Source organism: Pseudophryne corroboree, chromosome 2 (assembly GCF_028390025.1).
Source record: "Pseudophryne corroboree isolate aPseCor3 chromosome 2, aPseCor3.hap2, whole genome shotgun sequence".
NCBI lineage: Eukaryota > Metazoa > Chordata > Amphibia > Anura > Myobatrachidae > Pseudophryne > Pseudophryne corroboree.
Window position 1 is genome coordinate 638,363,759 of NC_086445.1, and position 20,930 is coordinate 638,384,688.

Genomic DNA, 20,930 nt, shown 5'->3' on the forward strand with positions numbered 1-20,930 from the left:
GGATGGCATGGCATGAATAAGTGATGTACGGAGATGGCGCTCAATTTGTATGTTAAGTCATCTAAGCACAACCCTCTCCAATTCAGTTTACATGAGGCACATTCTCCTTTAGTCCTCTTTTATATTTTTGCTGACCTTCATGTTATACGTCAATATTGTTAATTTTTCTGTTATGTATGCCTATTTGTTTTTTATGCGCTCTGTGTCAGACTGCTTTATATTGCAATATGTGATTTTGTGATTGCTAATACTTCTGCATCCCTTGCACCCCCTCTCCTTTCTTTTTCTGTACACCATCCCTATAAAAAAATGTTCTCAATGATGATTGATGGATTAAGGACCTTATTCAGCTTCAGTTGCAGTTTTGATAATTTAGCAGATAGCATAGCAGACACTACACAGACAGGGGGCTACCATTATTTTGCAGCCTAGCTGCGAAGCAGGTGCACCGCCGTCATCTTACCCGTCACAGAGGCCGCCCTGAAAAACATCAGACCCGCCCCCATTTTAGCCACCAAACCCCCGCAACACCATCCTGCAAACGCCTCTGCCTGTCAATCAGACAGAGATGTTCGCATCACTGCGATGCAATCACATTGCCCATGCGCATTTACCCAATTTTCAGGATAATGCTATCGCAAATAAGGCCCTAAGTCAACAGTCGGAACATCCAGTTGTTTCTTCTTTTTCTGATTGATATGCTTTGGACCAGTTAACTTTTTAATATATCCTGATTGATGTGTACTACATCCCCTCAATATATTGTTTCAATGTTTATTTATTTGTTCAATATATTGTTTTAATGTTTGTGTTTGCTCTGTTGGACAGAGAGTATACAGTACATTGTTGATTTTTAGAAAGAAATTATTAGCAATAAACTCTACGTTCATTAACTACAACTGGATTGCACAATCAATTATTTATCTTTAATTTACTTTTAACCCTTTAAGCTTAAACATGAAGAAATAAAATGCTGTGCTGAAAAAAAGCACACCACTTAATTCGGTAATGATAGTTTATTCCTAAACAGAATTTGTAACACATTATTCAGTACTTTTTATATATTTTCTTTAAATTAATATACAGCTGTTAATAAATTGGTCCCTTAAAAAGTGGGAGGCACATATAGAAACTGTTGTAATTCCTACACTGTTCACCTGATTTGGATATAAATACCCTCAAATTAAAGCGGAATGTCTGCAGTTAAAGCACATCTTGTTTGTTTCATTTCAAATCCATTGTGGTGGTGTATAGAGCCCAAAATATGAGAACTGTGTCGATGTCCCAATATTTATGGACCTGACTGTATGTTCCTAAATAACATTAGTTTTGAAATTGAAGACCCATAGTGTAATAATTTAAAATGGGGGTGTTGCAAAAAATATATCACATTCATTGGCCCATGTAACTTGATTTAACAATAATAGATAAGTTTAGTTTTTAATGTTGTACATTATCCTTTAAGAAAGTACAATTATGGCATATGACACTACAGAAGTAGTAACACCTTTATTGATTTGTTACTTGCTACTTTATACTGTATCACAATACAGAATTAGTTAAGGCTGACAAAACTACAATTCGAAAGAAGGCAAATATAATGAGTTACAGTAGTTAAAAAAAACAAAAAACAAACCCATATTACTATTGCTCATGTCTCACGGCTTGCGTCACTACGGAACAAAAAAACAAAAACAAAACATCCTGTATATATGAACAGCAAAAAAAAAAACCCATAGAATTTTAATGACAAGGTAAAGGAATTTTTATTTTTATGACGTTACATCAAATCATAGCTATTAAAAAGCTTGTACAGTCTCTAAAATATGCTAAATCAAAATTCTGAACATTTTAACTATGGATATATAAATAAACAGAACTTACACTGTCTGATGACAATCTCATGGCACGTATGTAAATAGTTTATTATTCATAAAAGGACATTCACAATTTAATTTATTACATTATTTTACTATGCCATTAAATTTCATATATTCGACAACAAAAATAAAACAAAATACATTTAAGCATATATAATTTGTTACTATACTTTTTCAATAAAAGTATTTGTACAAAAAAATAAACCAGTTATTTTAAAGTGATAAATCCATATTAGTGGCGTTTTTGCTAAAATTAACCCTTTCATGCATGAATCATGATAACTTAATGCAAGATTTAAAGAAAATGTTTTTTTATTAGTCTTCAGGACTTATAGAAACACACAATTGTTTTTACTATAATACTAAAGTAGTTATACACAAGTCCACTTTAGTGGACAGCATGCATTTGCAACATAAAAAAATTGCCCTATCATGGAACAGTAATTTAACCTTGAAATTTTTTTCTTGAAAAATGTAAATTGAAATATACAAAAAACAAATGTCTGGTATAGTTCCAATTTGTCTTTATCATGCGCAACAACTTACTGTCTTTCTTCTCCAGAAACAAAAAAACCTTTTAGGTTAAAAACAACACGTTGTGCAATATTTATATTAATTTTTTTTTAAATTTACGTCTGAGTTTGCTTCATACCTAGAATGTTAGCCTTTTTCACAAACTGAATTTGACGGATGTTAACAATTGGTCTGAAAGTTGGAGAAGCATCCTGTACACAAAGGCTCAACGCAGTGCATACAGATGTACTTAGTTTTATTTGTACAAGTTGCATCATGGCACCTGTAAGCATGTTTTGCATACGTAAGCTTCAGGCTATTGATTTCTCACACAATCTCACACTGAACCTGATTTCAGGGGGTGCATTAGACATGGCCCTGCACTTCAGAGGTGGTGTCTTACTTGGTCTTCCTCTTCGATGTTGCTCCATAGATTTAGCATTGATCAATGGTTTGAAAACCAACTGATTCTTGGCAATGAATCCAGACATTTGATAAAAGAGCCATGCATTAACACAAATCACATCAAGAAAGTGAAAGTACACCCAAATGTACCATCTACTGTTTTTTTGTGTCTGTGTGGGTACATCACCACACACTATTCCATGAAATCCACTCCCCTTATGTGCCTGTTCTACTACTCCATACCCAAACCTGTTGCTAGGTGCTTGATATCTGGAGAAAATAAAAACAATACTAATAAAGCATCCGCCATTACTACAATTGCTACTATTGATAATAATTTGAAATCATTTACAAAGTTAAGATAACAAATAAGTCTATCAGCTGTCAACACTGGCCTATATGGCCATTATATGAGGAAAATATTTAGGTTAGGCCAGGATAAGCCTTCCACACATAATAGATCTTTGCATTGTATGACGTCCACTAAAGTGGTATAGGGGACATATGATTTTAAAGTACAACATCTGTGAAAAAAATGAGTGAACAAAACATCTACTATATTATACCATAAATGACAATTTCCTTGAATTTTTTTTTTTACTTGCTCTGCTATCATTGAATAAAAATATTTTACAGAAGTCCCTTAAGTGTTCGGTGCTGCTGATCTTTTCTTTGCTATTTTATTTTGATCTTTTTGAGATCCAAATAAGAGGTCCAAATAAAAGGACATCAGGCACTAGTGATGACAAAATTGTTTCTATAGAAGATAATGACTTAAAAAGTTGTCCACTGTAGGGGCCTCTATGCATGAAAGTGTTAAAAAGGAAGGAAACAAACGTTAATCAACTTACTATGTCAAATTGTGACACTCAAGTAAGTTGTGACTAATGTATTTTTTTATTTTTAAACATCAATCCATAGAATTTATATTCTGGAGACCCATTTTATAACCGTGAGATAGGCAACCTGTAACACTGAAGCTGCTGGGAAACAACACATTCCAGCAAGCCCTGACACAGGTTTAGCATGACTTATCAGCAAACAGTGACAGAGCATGCTGGAATGAGTAGTTCCACAGTAACTGCAGTACCACAGAATGCCTACCCCTGTTACAATGGATTGCTAAAAATTAGGTTTGATGTACAAAAAAACAAAACAAAGGAACACAACCTGCTATTAACATAAAAGCAACTGCAACTTTGTTTCCATTTTGCTTTAGGCTTTCAGAAGTTTTTACATAGCCATTCATTTTCAGAACATGATAACAAATGCTAAATATTTTAAAAACCTTAGCAGCATATTGATCATGTGATCCAGTTAAGTTACAAATCTTGAAAATGTACTTACTTTCATCTGGGGTATTCAATTCACCAGTTAATTTTGAGTATGGATATCAATCGAAGTCTTGACCCCATTACTTATCCTAAAATAACACTCTTATAAAAAGTAGTATATATGTGTCACCTAGCCTCAATACGTCATGTGCGCAAGCCTGAGCAGTGTAGCATTTTTTACAAATGAATGTACATCTTAGTCGCAATGTAATGCAACTAAACCACTTCATGAGATTGCACTAATTAATTTGATATTACACTTGTATATCTTGTATATCTAAAAGTGCAACTGAGTGTGACTCTGAAGAGATGTTGCAGCAATAGTGTATGAGGACACATTTGTAAATAGAGTATATTGAACATAGACTAACCAGAACAGTTAAGAAATTGTATGGGCATATAGCTTAAATTAAGGGGTCAATTCAATTACAGTAGGTGCAAAATAGTTGTGGCTGAGAATTAATGTGTATATATATATATATATATATATATATATATATATATATATATATACACACACATACATACATACATACATACACACACACCACACTTATGGTACTATTGGAGTTTTGGATGTTTATTTGGTGCCCCACAGGGAATTTTGATGCCACCTGGTTTTACTGGCTGTGTTATATTTATCATTTCACTTTATGTTTGGGTGTGTACACACGGTGAGATCCTTGCTATGCCCGTTTTTCACTTGCGATTTCCCTTGAACTCCCTGGAGCCCAGATAGCACAGATTTTGACTAACTTTTCTTGAGATATGGACTATCTGTGCTTACGATTTTGGCTTATGTGAGATTTTGGCTTATGTGAGATGTCATTGACATGTGAGATGAACTAGATAGTACACCGATCTAGCAAGGATTGACTTGTCTGCACAGTCTATCTTTTCTTGCAATGCCGACCTGGCGGGACCGCGCATCGGGATCGCAAGGTGAAAGTCACCTTGCGATCTGCACTAACTTTTCTTGAGATTTTGACTATATAGTCAAAATCGAAAGAAAATATCTCCCCGTGTGTACACACCTAAGAGACAGCTAGATCCAATAATGTAGAGCAGGCCTGTCACACCTCTGGCTCTCCAGCTGTTGTGAAACTCACATCCCAGCATGGCTTACCACAGTTCCAGCATTTATTAAGAGCAAAACTGTGGCAGGGCATGCTGGAACTTGTAGTTTCACAACAGCTGGAGAGCCACAGGTAGGCCAGGCATGATGTAGCGCATACACATACAGAGGACTGTGGGCCGATTCAGACCTGATCGCTGATGTGCATTTTCGCACAGCAGGCGATCAAGTCTGAACTGTGCATGTGTATGCACCGCAATGTGCAGGCGCGACAGTCCGCAGCGCTGGGAAGCGCCGGGATGGTGCGAAAAATCCCATCGCACCGGTGAACGCAAGGAGATTGACAGAAAGAGGGCATTTGTGAGTGGCAACTGACTGTTTTTGAGGAGTGTCATAAGTCACCACTGTGAGCTATTGAAGTAGCAACACCCCAAGAGGTAGCCCCTGTTAGATGGGGTACATTGTTGTAGAAAGAGTGCTACTGTATGAATACCACCTAGGTGTCTTAACTCTTAACTAGGTTTAGTTAGACAAAACCAATTGAAAAAATAAATAAATCAATGTCCATTGATCACTGGAGTAATCAAGTTGCATTTGCGATAGCTTTATTCCAGCAATCTGTTTTTAACTGCATTATTTTATTTTACTTTAATGAGGTGTATCCACTGATATTCCATGTAATGGGCATCTTTTTGTCATCATCATACGATTAATGCTCTTAATGGGATCCACATAGATACCCCACTATCTGTTTCTTATTGATATTTGACCCCCGATGAAGTCCTTTGGATGAAACGCGTAGGGTTGCTTTTCGACAGATTGTTTCACTACTGGGAAGAAATTATATTGATGTTCTTCTCCACAATCAAACACAAACAGTACCAATGTCTTTTAAACGCTAAATGTTTTATGTGGATTCACTATGAAATATATACTATACATATTGTGAATCAGTTTTATTTATGGATGTACATTGTACATATTGCGAATAAAATGTTTTATCCAATTGGTTTTGTCAAACCCTAGTTAAGACATCTAGGTGTTTTTTAATATATAATAAGATTTTAATTACCTACTGGTAAATCCTTTTCTCGTAGTCCATAGAGGATGCTGGGGTCCACATTAGTACCATGGGGTATAGATGGGTCCACTAGTCTAGAAACTGTGCCCGAGGAGACGGACAACTTCGAGAGAAGGATTTTACACAGATAGTGGCAAGATTCACACCAGCTCACACACAAGGCAAACCAAGCTAACTAGCTTGAAACATCAGCAACGGCTGAACAATGGTGGTCATTCCGAGTTGATCGCTAGATGCTTTCTTTTGCAGCGATCAGGTAAAAAAAGGCAATTCTGCGCATGCGTATGGGGCGCACTGCGCACGCGCGTCGTACTTTCACAAAAGCCGATGTAGTTTTACACAAGCTCTAGCGATGCTTTTCAGTCGCACTGCTGATCGTTGAGTGGTTGACAGGAAGTGAGTGTTTCTGGGTGGTAACTGACCGTTTTCGGGGAGTGTGTGTAAAAACGCAGGCGTGCCAGATAAAAACGCAGGAGTGGCTGGGGAAACGGGGGAGTGGCTGGCCGAACGCAGGGCGTGTTTGTGACGTCAAAACAGGAACTAAATAGTCTGAAATAATCGCAAGGTAGGAGTAGGTCTGCAGCTACTCTGAAGCTGCACATTTTTTTTTTGTAGCAATCCTGCGATCCTTTTGTTCGCACTTCTGCTAAGCTAAGATACACTCCCAGAGGGCGGCGGCTTAGCGTTTGCACTGCTGCTAAAAGCAGCTAGCGAGCGAACAACTCGGAATGAGGGCCAATATTACTTAACCAAGTAACAGTTCAGTACTGCTTAGTTTAGTACTGTTTTAAGTAACCACTGCAGCATCACGAAGCGCTGGGCGGGCGCCCAGCATCCTCTACAGACTACGAGAAAAGGATTTACCAGTAGGTAATTAAAATCCTATTTTCTCTTACGTCCTAGAGGATGCTGGGGTCCACATTAGTACCATGGGGATGTACCAAAGCTCCCAGAACGGGAGGGAGCGCAGAGGCTCCTGCAGAACTGATTGACCAAACTTCAGGTCCTCAGCGGCCAAAGTATCGACCTTGTAGAACTTTGCAAACGTGTCCGACCCAGACCAAGTAGCCACTCAACAAAGCTGTAAAGCCGAGACACTCCGGGCAGCCGCCCAGGAAGAACCCACCTTACGAGAAGTGGGCCTTAACAGACATAGGACACGGCAATCCTGCCGTAGAATACGCATGCTGGATAGTGAACCTGATCCAGCGTGAGATCGTCTGCTTAAAAGCAGGACACCCAAGTTTCTTGGGATCATACAGGACAAACAGAGAGTCCGATTTCCTGTGACGAGCAGTCCTCCTCACATAGATTTTCAGAGCCCTTACAACATCCAAGGACTTAGATGAAATTGATGAGTCAGTAGCAACTGGCACCACAATAGGTTGGTTGATATGAAATGCCGACACAACCTTCGGAAGGAACTGCTGACGAGTTCAGAGCTCAGCCCTTTCTTCATGGAAGATAAAGTAGGGGCTCTTACAAGACAAAGCCCCCAATTCCGACACACGTCTAGCAGAAGCTAAGGCCAACAAAGTGACAGCCTTCCACGTGAGAAATTTGACCTCAACCTCCGGTACAGGTTCGAACCAATCTGATTGGAGGAATTGTAACACCACATTAAGATCCCAGGGCGCCGTAGGTGGCACAAAGGGAGGCTGGATGTGCAGAACCCCTTTCAGAAAAGTCTGAACCTCAGGGAGGGAAGCCAACTGTTTCTGGAAGAAAATGGATAGGGCCGAAATCTGGACCTGTACGGATCCCAACCTCAGGCCCATATCCACACCTGCTTGCAGGAAGAGGAGAAACCGTCCCAGTTGGAACTCCACCGTAGGGAACTTCTTGGACCCACACCAAGATACATATTTTTTCCAAATACGATGGTAATGTTTAGACGTTACTCCTTTCCTAGCCTGTATCATGGTAGGAATAACCTTGCTCGGAATGCCCTTCCGAGCTAATATCTGGCGTTCAACTTCCATGTCGTCAAACGTAGCTGCGGTAAGTCTTGATAAGCGAATGGCCCCTGCTGCAGCAGGTCCTCCCGAAGAGGAAGAGGCCTCGGCTCTTCCAGCAGTAGATGCATAAGATCTGTGTACCAAGCCCTTCTTGGCAATGAGGACTGCCTGAACTCTTGTTCTCCTTATGAGTTTTAGAACTCTTGGAATGAGTGGAAGTGGAGGAAACATGTACACTGACTGGAACACCCACAGAGTCACTAGGGCGTCCACCGCCACGGCTTGCGGGTCCCTCGACCTGGAACAATAACGCCGAAGCTTCTTGTTGAGACGAGAAGCCATCATGTCTATTTGAGGTACACCCCAAAGATCTGTTACCTCCGTGAACACCTCCGGATGGAGTCCCCACTCTCCTGGATGGAGATCGTGTCTGCTGAGGAAGTCCGCTTCCCAGTTGTCTACTCCCGGAATGAAGATTGCTGCCAACGCGTGTTTTTCTGCCCAGAAGATGATTCTTGTTACCTCTAACACTGCAGCTCTGCTCTTCGTTCTGCCCTGTCAGTTTATGTAAGCCACGGTCATTACATTGTCCGACTGCACTTGAATGGCTCGATCTCGCAGAAGATGGGCCGCTTGGAGAAGACCGTTGTAGACGGCTCTTAGTTCCAGAATGTTTATTGGAAGGCTGGATTCCAGGCTTGACCACCTTCCTTGGAAGGTTTCCACCTAAGAGACTGCGCCTCAGCCCCGGAGACTTGCATCCGTGGTTAGAAGGATACAGTCCTGAATCCCGAACCTGCGGCCCTCCAAAAGGTGAGGTAGTTTCAGTCCCCAGAGGAGTGAAATCCTGGCTTTCGGCGACAGACGTATTCTCTGGTGCATGTGTAGATGAGATCCCGACCATTTGTCCAGGAGATCCAGTTGGAAAGGCCGAGCATGAAACCTTCCGTACTGTAGAGCCTCGAAAGAGGCCACCAACTTCCCCAGAAGGCAAATGCACTGATGAACTGAAACCCGGACTGGCTTCAGGACAGCCCGGACCATTGTTTGTATCACCAATGCTTTCTCCTCTGGAAGAAACACCCTCTGCACTTCCGTGTCGATGATCATTCCCAGAAAAGACAACCCTCCTGGTCGGCTCCAAATGTGATTTTGGAAGATTCAGGATCCAACCGTGTTCCCTGAGCAGATGAGTCGTGAGAACAATGGACTGCAACAACCTCTCCCTGGACGATGCCTTTATTAGCAGATCGTCCAGATATGGAATTATGTTCACCCCGTGTGCGGAGAACCATCATCTCTGCCATCACCTTGGTGAAGACCCTCGGTGCTGTTGAGAGGCTGAATTGCAGTGTCTGGAATTGATAGTGACTGTCTAACAGTGCAAATCTGAGATAAGCCTGGTGAGGCGGCCAAATCGGAATGTAGAGGTACGCATCCTTGATATCCAGGGATACCAGAAACTCTCCCTCCTCCAGACCTGAAATCACTGCTCTGAGTGACTCCATTTTGAATTTGAACACCCTTAGGTAAGGGTTCAACTATTTCAAGTTCAAAAGTCGTCTGACCGAACCATCCGGTTTCGGTACCACGAAAAGGTTCGAATAATAACCCTTGTTTTGCATATGAGTTGGAACTGGGACAATGACCTGTGACTTTTCCAGTTTTAGGATGGCTTCCTGTAGGATAGCCCCGTCTGTCAGCAAAGCTGGCAAGCCTGATTTGAAGAATCGGTGAGGCAGGAGTTCTTGATACTCCAGTCTGTACCCCTGGGACACAATATCCTGTACCCAGAGATCCAGGCCGGACGACACCCAGACGTGTCTGAAATGTCTGAGTCTCGCACCCACCAGCCTGTCCTCCAGACTTTGAGGTTCACCGTCATGCTGAGGATTTTGAGGAACCAGAAGCAGGTCTCTGGTCCTGGGAGCCTGCGGGTGCAGGCTTTTTGGATTTTGCCTGACCACCTTTAAAGAAGGTGGTAGAAGGCTTGTACTTTTTTGTCTTAGCGGTCCGAAAGGACTGCGGCACAGCTGAAGAAAATGGTTTCTTCGTAGAAGGAGTAGCAGAGGGAAGGAAAGGTGACTTACCCACGGTTGCCGTGGAAATCCATGCATCCAACGATTCCCCAAATAGAGCCTGACCTGTGTAGGGTAGGTTCTCCACACTTCTCCTGGATTCCGTGTCTGCAGACCATTGGCGTAGCCAGAGTCCCCTGCGGGCTGAGACCGACATGGAAGATATATGTGCAGTCAGCGTACCCAGGTCCTTCATGGATTCTCACAGGAACCCCACAGAATCCTGTATGTTACGTAAAAACAATTCAATGTCACTTCTTTCCATTGTATCCAAATCCTCTAGTAATGTGAATGACCACTTTACTATGGCTTTAGAAATGCATGCACAGGCAACAGTGGGCCTTAACGCCACTCCTGAAGCAGTGTAAATGGATTTGAGCGTAGGTGTCAATCTTGCGATCAGCTGGTTCTTTTAACGCGGTAGATCCAAGGACAGGTAAAACCACCTTTTTAGACAGTCTGGAGACAGATGCGTCAACAACGGGTGGGTTTTCAAATTTTTTCCTATCTTCCTCAGGGAAGGGAAAAGCAACTAGAACCCTTTTTGGGATATGGAATTTTTTCTCCGGGTTTTCACAGGATTTTTCAAATATAGCGTTTAATTCTTTAGACGCAGGGAAGGTTAGCGAGGCTCTCTTATTTTCAGTAAAGTAATCCTCCTCAACCTGCTCAGGTGTGGTGTCATTAATGTTTAACACATCTCTAATGACCTCAATCATGAACTGCACCCCCTTTGCAAGGGATGCCGCCCCCCTCAGCACATCCCCATCACCATCTGCAGTATCAGAATCGGTATCCATGTCATCTTGCATAATTTAGGCAAGCGCATGTTTCTGTGGGAACATGCTAGGGGATTTTGCAGGAATAGGGACAGAGCCTGACCAAACTGCCATAGACTTCTTCAACACCTGAGTTTCAGTCTCAGTATTAGCTACCCTAGTAGAGATCTGAAAGATCATTCCTTTGATAGACGTTAACCACTCAGGTTCAACAATAGGGATCTGAGACAAAGCATTACAATCCTGTGTACATGGAATGGATCCCTCCTGAGAGGAAACATCTTCTGCAGCATATGACACAGAGTCCCTAGACATGGCTATGTGAGATATTAAACACCCACACACACAGGTAAATGTCAGACACAGTCCCCCCCCCCCCCCAAGTATGCCACAGAGAGACAGAGATTGGAGCCAACCCACACACAGCGCTTTTTGAGGTAGAACTAATGAAACTACCAGCGCTGTCTGTGTACCTTAATAGACTACGCAGACTTTACACAGCCCCCCCCCCCACCCCCCTTCTACAACCCCCTGGTACTGCACAAGATAGCTGGAGTTGCTTGGAGGGACAGCTCTCCCTGTCAGGAACTGCAGGCAGGAAAACGGCGCTGAACGCTGCTGGGTCCGCTCTGAGGAAAAGCTCCGATTCCCGAACATGGCACTGCTTCCCGCTCTTCATTACTTTATACTGGCCTGAGGATTTCTGCTGGCAGCGATCCAGGTACCCTGACAGGCTTGCTGACCAGTGTAGGGTATAGGCGCTGGCTCAGGGCGCCCCTCACAGCGCCGCACTATGTACCACTGAGCCCCGAAGTGCAGTTAGCACTGCGCTCCCTACCCTGTTGCCGCCATCTTCACACCGGCTCCCCTTGCCAGGGGGGCCGGTGACTCACTCGCCACTGAAGTCTTCTGGCTCTGTAAGGGGGTGGCGGCGTGCTGCGGGAGTGAGCCGTCGCCTGAAGCGGCTAACGATCAGCACCCTCAGGAGCTCAGTGTCCTATCAGCGGAGATATTGGCTCAGAACCCGCAGGGCGGGCACTACTCCCCCCCCCCCCCCCCCCCCTCTTAGTCCCACGAAGCAGGGAGGCTGTTGCCAGCAGCCTCCCTGTAAAATAATAAAACTCGAAAAAAATTTTTACTAGAGAACTCTGGAGAGCTCCCCTAGCTGTGACCGGCTCCTCCGGGCACATTTTCTAAACTGAGTCTGGTAGGAGGGGCATAGAGGGAGGAGCCAGCCCACACTCTCACTCTTAAAGTGCCAGTGGCTCCTAGTGGACCCATCTATACCCCATGGTACTAATGTGGGCCCCAGCATCCTCTAGTACGTAACAGAAATATATAAATATACATACACACACATATATATATATTTTACACACACACACACACACACACACACACACACACACACACACACACACACACACGTGACGTGCAGAGAGGTGAAGTTAAGCCTTTCCTGTCATAGAGTTTAGACTATATAAAGTTATGACAAATACAAAGAATACATTGTAAATATCTTCCTTGTATTAGTCTAATCATTTTTATAGGCAACAATCTGGAGTAAAAAGTCTATGGAAGGTGAGGCGGTGCCTCCCCTGCCTAACTTATCCGCACATCTCTGATCAAAACTCACCAAATTTCCAGCAGTATATACTGCTACACCTTTGTATCATGCCCACATGAACCCTTGGGCTCATATATGGTGTGTAAATCTGGCTGTGGTACTAGTCAGTGCCTTCTGAGCCATTTACCTCACCGTACGTCCCTGATACACACACAGACACTAATAAATGACCCAGAAGCTGTACTCTTCCCTGCTTCCTCCCATCCTGTTATACTTCTCAGTCCTCATTTGTTATATTATCATGGCAGCGGTGCGTATGTACGTCACACCTAATGTGCATGGAGCATGCAGTGGGAGCCAGGGCACATGCAAACATGATGACCTAATTTTTTTTTTTTATCAGGGTCCAATCTTAATGTAAAAATAACTGCTGAGAAATAATATGTCATCAAGTTGGTATGACCTCTGACCCCTCCCAAATATGTAAGAGATGCACAGGAAAAAGTGAGGAGGTGGTTACAGAGACAGTGGGAGGAGAGAGAAAAGAGCGGGGACTTAAAGTAGAGAGTAAGCGTCATAGCAAACAAACTAAACAAGTTTTTTTCAACGGTATTTACCGGAGAAGACCAAATGCTGGGTCTAACACAAAATCTCAACAAAGATAATGTCCCACTGCTAAATGCTTATTTATGTGAGGAGGTAGTCTGTGACCGATTAAAAAAGTTAAATATTAATAAGTCACCTGGTCCAGATGGAATTCAACCGAGAGTTCTTATGGAGTTGCATGCTGAACTAGCAAGACCTGTATTTTGATCTTCGTGGATTCGGTTAAATCGGGTATCGTTCCCAAAGACTGGCGTATAGCGGAGGTAGTGCCAATATTCAAAAAGGGAAGTAAAGCTGAACCAGGTAATTATAGACCAGTTAGTCTTACATCTATAGTGGGGAAAGTATTGGAAGGTATTCTAAGGGACAGTATTCAAAAGTTCCTTGAAGCAAATAAGGCCATTAAAAGGAACCAACACGGATTTGTGAAGGACAGATCATGTCAGACCAACTTACTTGGCTTTTATGAAACAGTAAGTGTGAACCTTGATCAGGGTACAGAGGTGGATGTAATCTTTTTAGACTTTGCCAAAGCTTTCGACACTGTACCACACATGCGTCTTATCTAAAGGCTACAAGAAATAGGGCTAGGGAGCACAATATACACTTGGGTCAGTTCTTGGTTAGGGAGCAGCGCGTTGTGGTCAATGGATCATTTTCAAATTGGACTAAAGTACTAAGTACTACATACAGATGGGTCCATGTTTATCTTGACCTTTAATAGGATTAATTGAGACTAGGCAGTCGGACTTAATCCCCTGCTGTATCGTTCTCTGTATTGTATTGCAGCTGAGAACAATAGATGAAGGGTTTATACTAATAAACCATGTTGTGCCTAGGCACAGAAAACTAGCCAAGATAACCGTGGACCCATCTGTACTAAATGAGGTAATACTAGGGCATTCTGTACTGGAAAAAGACTTAGGGGTTCACATAGATAAATTAAGCAGCAGTACCCAAAGTAGGAGTGCAGCAAAGAAGGCTAATAAGATATTAGCATGCATAAAATGGGGAATTGATGCAAGGGACGAGAGTATTATACTCCCGTTATATAAATCACTAGTGAGGCCACATCTTGAATACTGTGTGCAATTTTGGGCACCATATTACAAAAAGGATATCCTGGAGCTAGAAAAGGTTCAGAGGCGGGTGACCAAACTAATCAAGGGCATGGAGACGCTGGAATACGAGGAAAGGCTTGCAAGGCTAGGCATGTTTACATTGGAAAAGAGGAGAATAAGAGGGGACATGATCAACATCTACAAATATATAAGGGGTCAATACACAGAGCTCGGGAGGGACCTGTTTTCTATAAGCACAGCACAGAGGACACGTGGTCACTCGCTTAGGTTAGAGGAGAGGAGTTTCCGCACAATGAGGAGAAAGTGTTTTTTCACAGTAAGAACAATACGTGTTTGGAATTCCCTGCCTGAGAGAGTAGTAACAGCGGACTCAGTCAACACCTTTAAGAATGGGTTAGATAAATTCCTATTGGATAGAGATATTCAAGGTTATGGTGCGTAGGCACGCATTAGAGTTAATATAACTAGTCCTAACATAAAAATAACTGGTCTTATAAGACGACTGCATAGGAGACCACAAATAGGTTGAACTCGATGGACAATTATCTTTTCTCAACCTTAGTTACTATGTTACTATGTCAGGAGTAAGAGAGCGTCAAGGGAGGTGGGTGGACAGGGAGAGAGGGGGTGGGGGTGGTGGAGACAGAAAAAAATAAATAAATGCTTGGCATCTAAAAACAGTAGATAATTACTGCCTGTATGGTCTACTTCAATCATATCAGTGTACTTAACATGAGGATTGTACCATTAAAATGTATTTTTAAATAGAACCTTTGGTAGAATTTAGTTTTCAAGAAACCACTCTGCACATGCTAAAAAAACAAAGGCTGCACCAATAAAATTGCATCCATAGTTCACTTTGCTTAAATCATGTCAAAGTCCATACAGATGAACACAGTGGTGTTCCATGCTATTGGCTGTTATACAAACTGCAGTGCAGGGTGGAGACAGTGTATGGCTTACAAACTGCAAGTTCTTGCAATTTGCTGTGATTTAACAATACAAATGTGTCCTCATACATCTTGCCGCAATACGCCACGCAGCGGGAGATGCCTGATGTGAGTAAGCTATAATTTTAATCAGCAGAGTGTGTGTATCTTATTTGCATTGTGGTATGAATAAGGGTTCCGCTATGAATGATCGACAATGTTAAGGTCAACAGTCATTAGGTCGACCACTATTGGTCGGCACTGACATGGTCAACATGGACATATGGTCGACACATGACAGGTCAACACATGAAAAGGTCGCCTTGGATTTCTGAACTGTTTTTGGTGTCATATTTTCCGTAACATGATCAGGAACCCCAATTAGTGTACTGCGTCCCCTTGCATGGCTCGCGTGCGGGCAAGGTTACTATCCCAATCGTAGTCCACGTGTATGGTAAAGTATGAAAAATGTAAAAATCTATTTTTTTATATATAAAAGCCATGTCGACCTTTTCATGTGTCGACCATGTGGCCATGTCGACCATGTCAATGTCGACCAATAGTGGTCGACCTTAACATGGTCGACCATCCAAACAGATACTACGTATAAGATGCATTTTGGGGGAAAAAATGCAAAAACGATGCACTGACATTAGTAAACAAGCTCAGGACTAGGCGTAACTAGGCACGCATGTTTAACGTGACTGCAGCAACAATGAAGGAGGACACATCTGAGCCTTTGTTGAATCTTGTACAGATTGCCCCAAGACTTCCGGGTAAACTACAGCATATGGCTTCAAATTAAACAAATCGTCATGTTGTATAATTACCACTGGTGTCATAATCCACATAATTACAAATACTATTTTATGTACAGTATTTGTTATGATTTTGCATGTAACAGAATGGCACACCATACATGCAATTACAAAATGAGTGTAACCCAGTGATTTCAAAACTTTTTTGAATCACAGCACCTTAGAGTATTTTTCACTGCACCCCTAGGCTACAAGTTTAGAAATATTAAATTAAGTATATAGGCCCTCATTCCGAGTTGTTCGCTCGCTAGCTGCTTTTAGCAGCATTGCACACGCTAGGCCGCCGCCCTCTGGGAGTGTATCTTAGTTTAGCAGAATAGCGAACGAAAGATTAGCAGAACTGCTACTAAATAATCCTTAGCAGTTTCTGAGTAGCTCCAGACCTGCTCACAGATTGCGATCAGCTCAGTCCGTTTAGTTCCTGGTTTGACGTCACAAACACGCCCTGCGGTCGGCCAGCCACTCCCCCGTTTCTCCAGACACTCATGCGTTTTTCCCTGACACGCCTGCGTTTTTTTAGCACACTCCCGGGAAACGCTCAGTTACCACCCAGAAACGCCCCTTTCCTGTCAATCACTCACCGATCCACAGAGCGACTGAAAAGCGCAGCAGAATCCACAGCAAATCTACTAAGCTTTTAGTTAAATAACTAAGCGCATGCGCCCTGCGTGCCTTGCGCATGCGCATTTTGCAACAAATCGCAGCATAGCGAAAATCAGCAACGAGCGAACAACTCGGAATGACCCCCACTGTGTTTATATGTCACCCATAGGCTCAGTTATGCGGTGAGGGAAAGGATTTGCTTTTGTTTTTCCACATATTTTATAACTGACAGCCACCAGAACTGGTTTTGCCTATAACATTGATAGGTTGAAGTGGTCCTGGACCACCAATCCAAGGCACCTGAGGGTGCCTAGGTACACAGTTTGAGAACCACTGGCTTAACAACTTAACTGGCTAATAGTCTTCCCAAAAATGTCCCCAAATTGTCGATAAAAAAAAAACCCAACAAGTTATGTAAATAATAGGTAGTTAAACTAGATTCAGTATATTTTCTTTAACAAATATGCAGATTAGGCAATAAAAATTATACTAAATCAAGGATATAAAGCTACTATATAATTATACATAATTGATAATAAAAAAAAATTGGGGACATCAGAAAAAAATGTTTTATACAGCTACAAAACAAACTTTACTGTATGTATGTATGTATGTATGTATGTATGTATGTATGTATGTATATATATATATATATATATATATATATATACACACACACACATACACACACAGATACACACACTGTAGATACACAGTACTGTACAAAAGTTTTAGGCAGGTGTGGAAAAAAATGCTGCAAAGAATGCTTTCAAAAACAGAGGTGTTAATAGTTTATTTTATTTTATCAATTAACAAAATGCAAAGTGTTTGTGCCTTCCAGACAAATTTGTGAATAAACTACAGCAAAGCCTGTGTGGAAATTCAATTATTGTTGTATGTGCCAATATATATTATATATAAAAACACTGCATATACAGTAGTTTGTTGTTTTGTTTTTTTTAAACTGTACAAAGTAAAAAAAACCTACTACTTCATATGTGGTCTGACTTTGTGACTGGAACAAACCATATTGCTATTTAAGGGGGGTAAATACATTTATATTTTTCTGTACAGGGTGAATACTAGCTGCTTCTGCATGTAGCCCACAAATGTTAGACCGTTTTATTTTTACACTGCAATTTAGATTTCAGTTTGAACACCCCCCACCTAAATCTAAATCTCTCTGCAGATGTTACATCTATTCCACCTGTAGTGCAACATGGCTTTGCCCAGTTGCTTGCTTTTTTGTTTGCTTGCAAATCAGAATTATTCCCATGGTCTCCGTTAAGCAAACACATTGGTGGTCAAGTGCATGGTGTGATTTCATCACTGAGAACTGCCTATTTCTCTGGAAAATGTAATGTGCCTTCCTGTGGCTCAATCATGAGTCCCATATATGATAGAAATATACTGTACTTTAGAGTAGGGACTGAGAGCACAAGCCTTTTACTATTCATATTAATGGCGCACAACACTTCGAGTTGTCCCTGGAGGGCTTGTACAGAACTCTGCTTAATCTCTAACTTCACCCTAAGCAGGCTTTCTGCCTTCATCTGCTGTAATAATTTTCGTTATTATTTGCCGTGGGATTCAAAGCAGCAAATTTTATAAAAACAAAAAAGCAAAAAAGTCAGGTCTTTGCCTTAAAAAAATAAGTAAAAGTTGCTAAAAAATCACTGTTCGTTGCATATTCCCCACAGTGTACAGTATAGTGTACTGCTTTTCACCACACAACTGTACCTAATCTGGTGAGTAGCTAGTTTTTGTGGGTAGATGGTGAAGGAGTGGAGTAGACTGGAGAGAATGCTAAAATTGGATTAATCAGAGAATGTATATTTGGCCAAGACTAGTGGTTACCAAGCTGGTAGCCACTGCGCATCAGTACACAGCAAGAAATTGAAAGGTGTGCAACAGGATAGTGGCCCTTTGTTACAGAGGCAGGTAGTCCGGTCCCAAATGCAAGGATTTGGACAGCATGGCTGTAAACTATGCTGGGCATTTAGAGAGCCATTTATATAGTCTGCCCTCACCTCATCTACTTTCTCCGTATGTGAACAGTTTCTTCTACAGAGTCCCAGCAGTAGGCCAAATGTAACGTAACTATCATCCCCTATCTTCACATTCCTCAATCTCCTCCAATGTTTGTGCCATAATCTCTTTCTTTCTCCCCCTTTTTTGGTCTGTCATGCTCTTAGCATATATCTGTGCACCTCTCTCCTCCCTTGTTATGGGTAACTGTCCATTTAATTTCCCCCCCTTTGTGTGCAGTTTTTCATTGTCCTCCCCAGCCTATCTATTCCCTACACATTTCTCCCACCTGCTCCCACAGTCTACTTGCACCACAATATTCCATCTTCCACTTTTGTCTTTAATTCCTCCTCTAATGGACGTAACAGGTAAAGCCAGCGGTTGTGGCTGCTAATCAGAAGTAACATGGTCAAACAGAACTGAATAAGGATCTTAACAGGAAACATTTGGCCCAGGGCACTGGAACCAATTTTTTTAAACACTATGGGCACAGTAAATCACTGTCCTAGGCAGTTTTCAATGTCTCAAGTAGACATACTTAATGGAAAACAGACTGGTTAGTGGCGGAACTCCCAGAGGCAATGGAGATGACTGCCTCCGGGCTCCAAGCCCTGAAGGGGCACCTGCATGTACAGCAGCACCTGTGCGGTTCATGGCCGGATCAAAGTGTGACTGCTGCTCTTCCAATGGAGCTCTGTGGTGCACCCGCTGTTGCTGCAGTGAATCGGCTCTATCCCAGGAACCCTGCTAACACCTTCAATAGGGGACAGGGTGGCTCCCACCTGATATCGCTCAGTCTGCACTGCAGCAAGCGACGGTGTATCCGCTGCTGCTACTGGACTGTGAGATGGAACCCACCATTAAATGCTGAGTCTGATCCTGTAATGTAGCTGGAGCCCTGCCAATTCACTGCGGGCTCCGGCCCCTGTAGACTAGCTGAGAGCTCTATGGGCCAGATGTACTAAGCCTTGAAAAGTGATACATTTCACAGTGATAAACTACCAACCAACCTGTAACATGGCAGTTAGGAGCTGAGTGGCTGGTACTTTACATCTCACCCTATATCTCTACATACACACACACGGCTGTTATGGGGCTCACCACTCCCCCTGCACCCAGTCATGCCTGGTTTGGACTGCTGGGAAAAAGGGACAAGATGTGCCACGCCCCAGCACAGGCTCAGACTCTAAAACTGGTCATATTGGTTGAGCTAGTGAAGGAGGACAGGGCAGTAGGGAGGAGGCATGGCTTATGTCCCCACACACCCAGAGTGATCTAATGAGTGCAGGGCAGGCAGCGGTGAAGACTGAGCCTGCAGTGCCGAGTATAGTTTTTTTTATGTGGCAACAAATGTGTTTTTTTACCTCTCGCTACCAATGAGGGGGGACGGGTGGTGCTTTCAAGATTTTTCTATGGGGCCCATAAAGTCCTAGTTACGCCCCTCGCTGTGAGTTTACATAATGAGATATAATACTATCCACTTGCATACACATCTAATACATTAAAGTTAATGGTCATGAAATGTTAAAACGGACTGTTACTGTAATAACCATAAAAGTCCCAACACAATTTAAGTAATTCATAGAAAACAGGGGAAAGGGATTATCTTGTATTGGCACAAAAACACAACTTTTAATGTATTTCAATAATGAAAGTATTTTGACAAACCAAAGAAATATTTCTATGACCATAAAGAAACAGTTTGCGTTAAAAAACAAACAAAAAAAAAAAAAACAACGAAATGTGTTTTAAAACAAACTGCCCTACTGTGGTCGGTATTCAATTACTGACGAAGAAAGATCGGGAACAAAAAACTGATGTTTCTTTGATATTGTTTTTGGGTTATTCACTTAAGTCACCTAAAAATAAAAATTTTCTACTGAAAACACACAGGTGAAACCTGTGTGGTTTCGGTAGAAACAGCCCTGTTTCTGGAGGAAAACGGAGCTGTTTTCAGGGATTTTGCTTCACCTGCCTGAGGCAGGTGAAACAAACTTCCTGATAAGCCACAGCTCGTACTGGCTTACCGATGCTAACTGAAAAGCCCCCTGTGACGCAATTACCCACAAACAACGATTACAGGTACTGTATTTGAATACCGGCTGTGTCTTTATTTATGCTTTGCAAAAAAACTGTATCAAATGTGTGTATTGTACTAGTTACAATTTAATATATAACGATGTACGCATCTCTT

The 20,930-nt window shown here is 42.1% G+C and overlaps 1 protein-coding gene across 2 annotated transcripts in view; it reads right to left on the bottom strand.

The window, feature by feature from the left end:
- Positions 1-1,571: 1,571 nt before the first annotated feature.
- Positions 1,572-20,930, bottom strand: part of BRPF3 (bromodomain and PHD finger containing 3) — a 344,329-nt gene continuing 324,970 nt past the window's right edge. Inside the window, exon 15 of one of the 2 annotated variants that reach the window (XR_010235041.1) lies at positions 1,572-3,068. The gene's annotated coding sequence lies outside the window, so the exon portion shown is untranslated. The remainder of the gene's footprint in view (positions 3,069-20,930) is intronic. The other variant, XM_063954946.1, reaches the window with a different exon arrangement.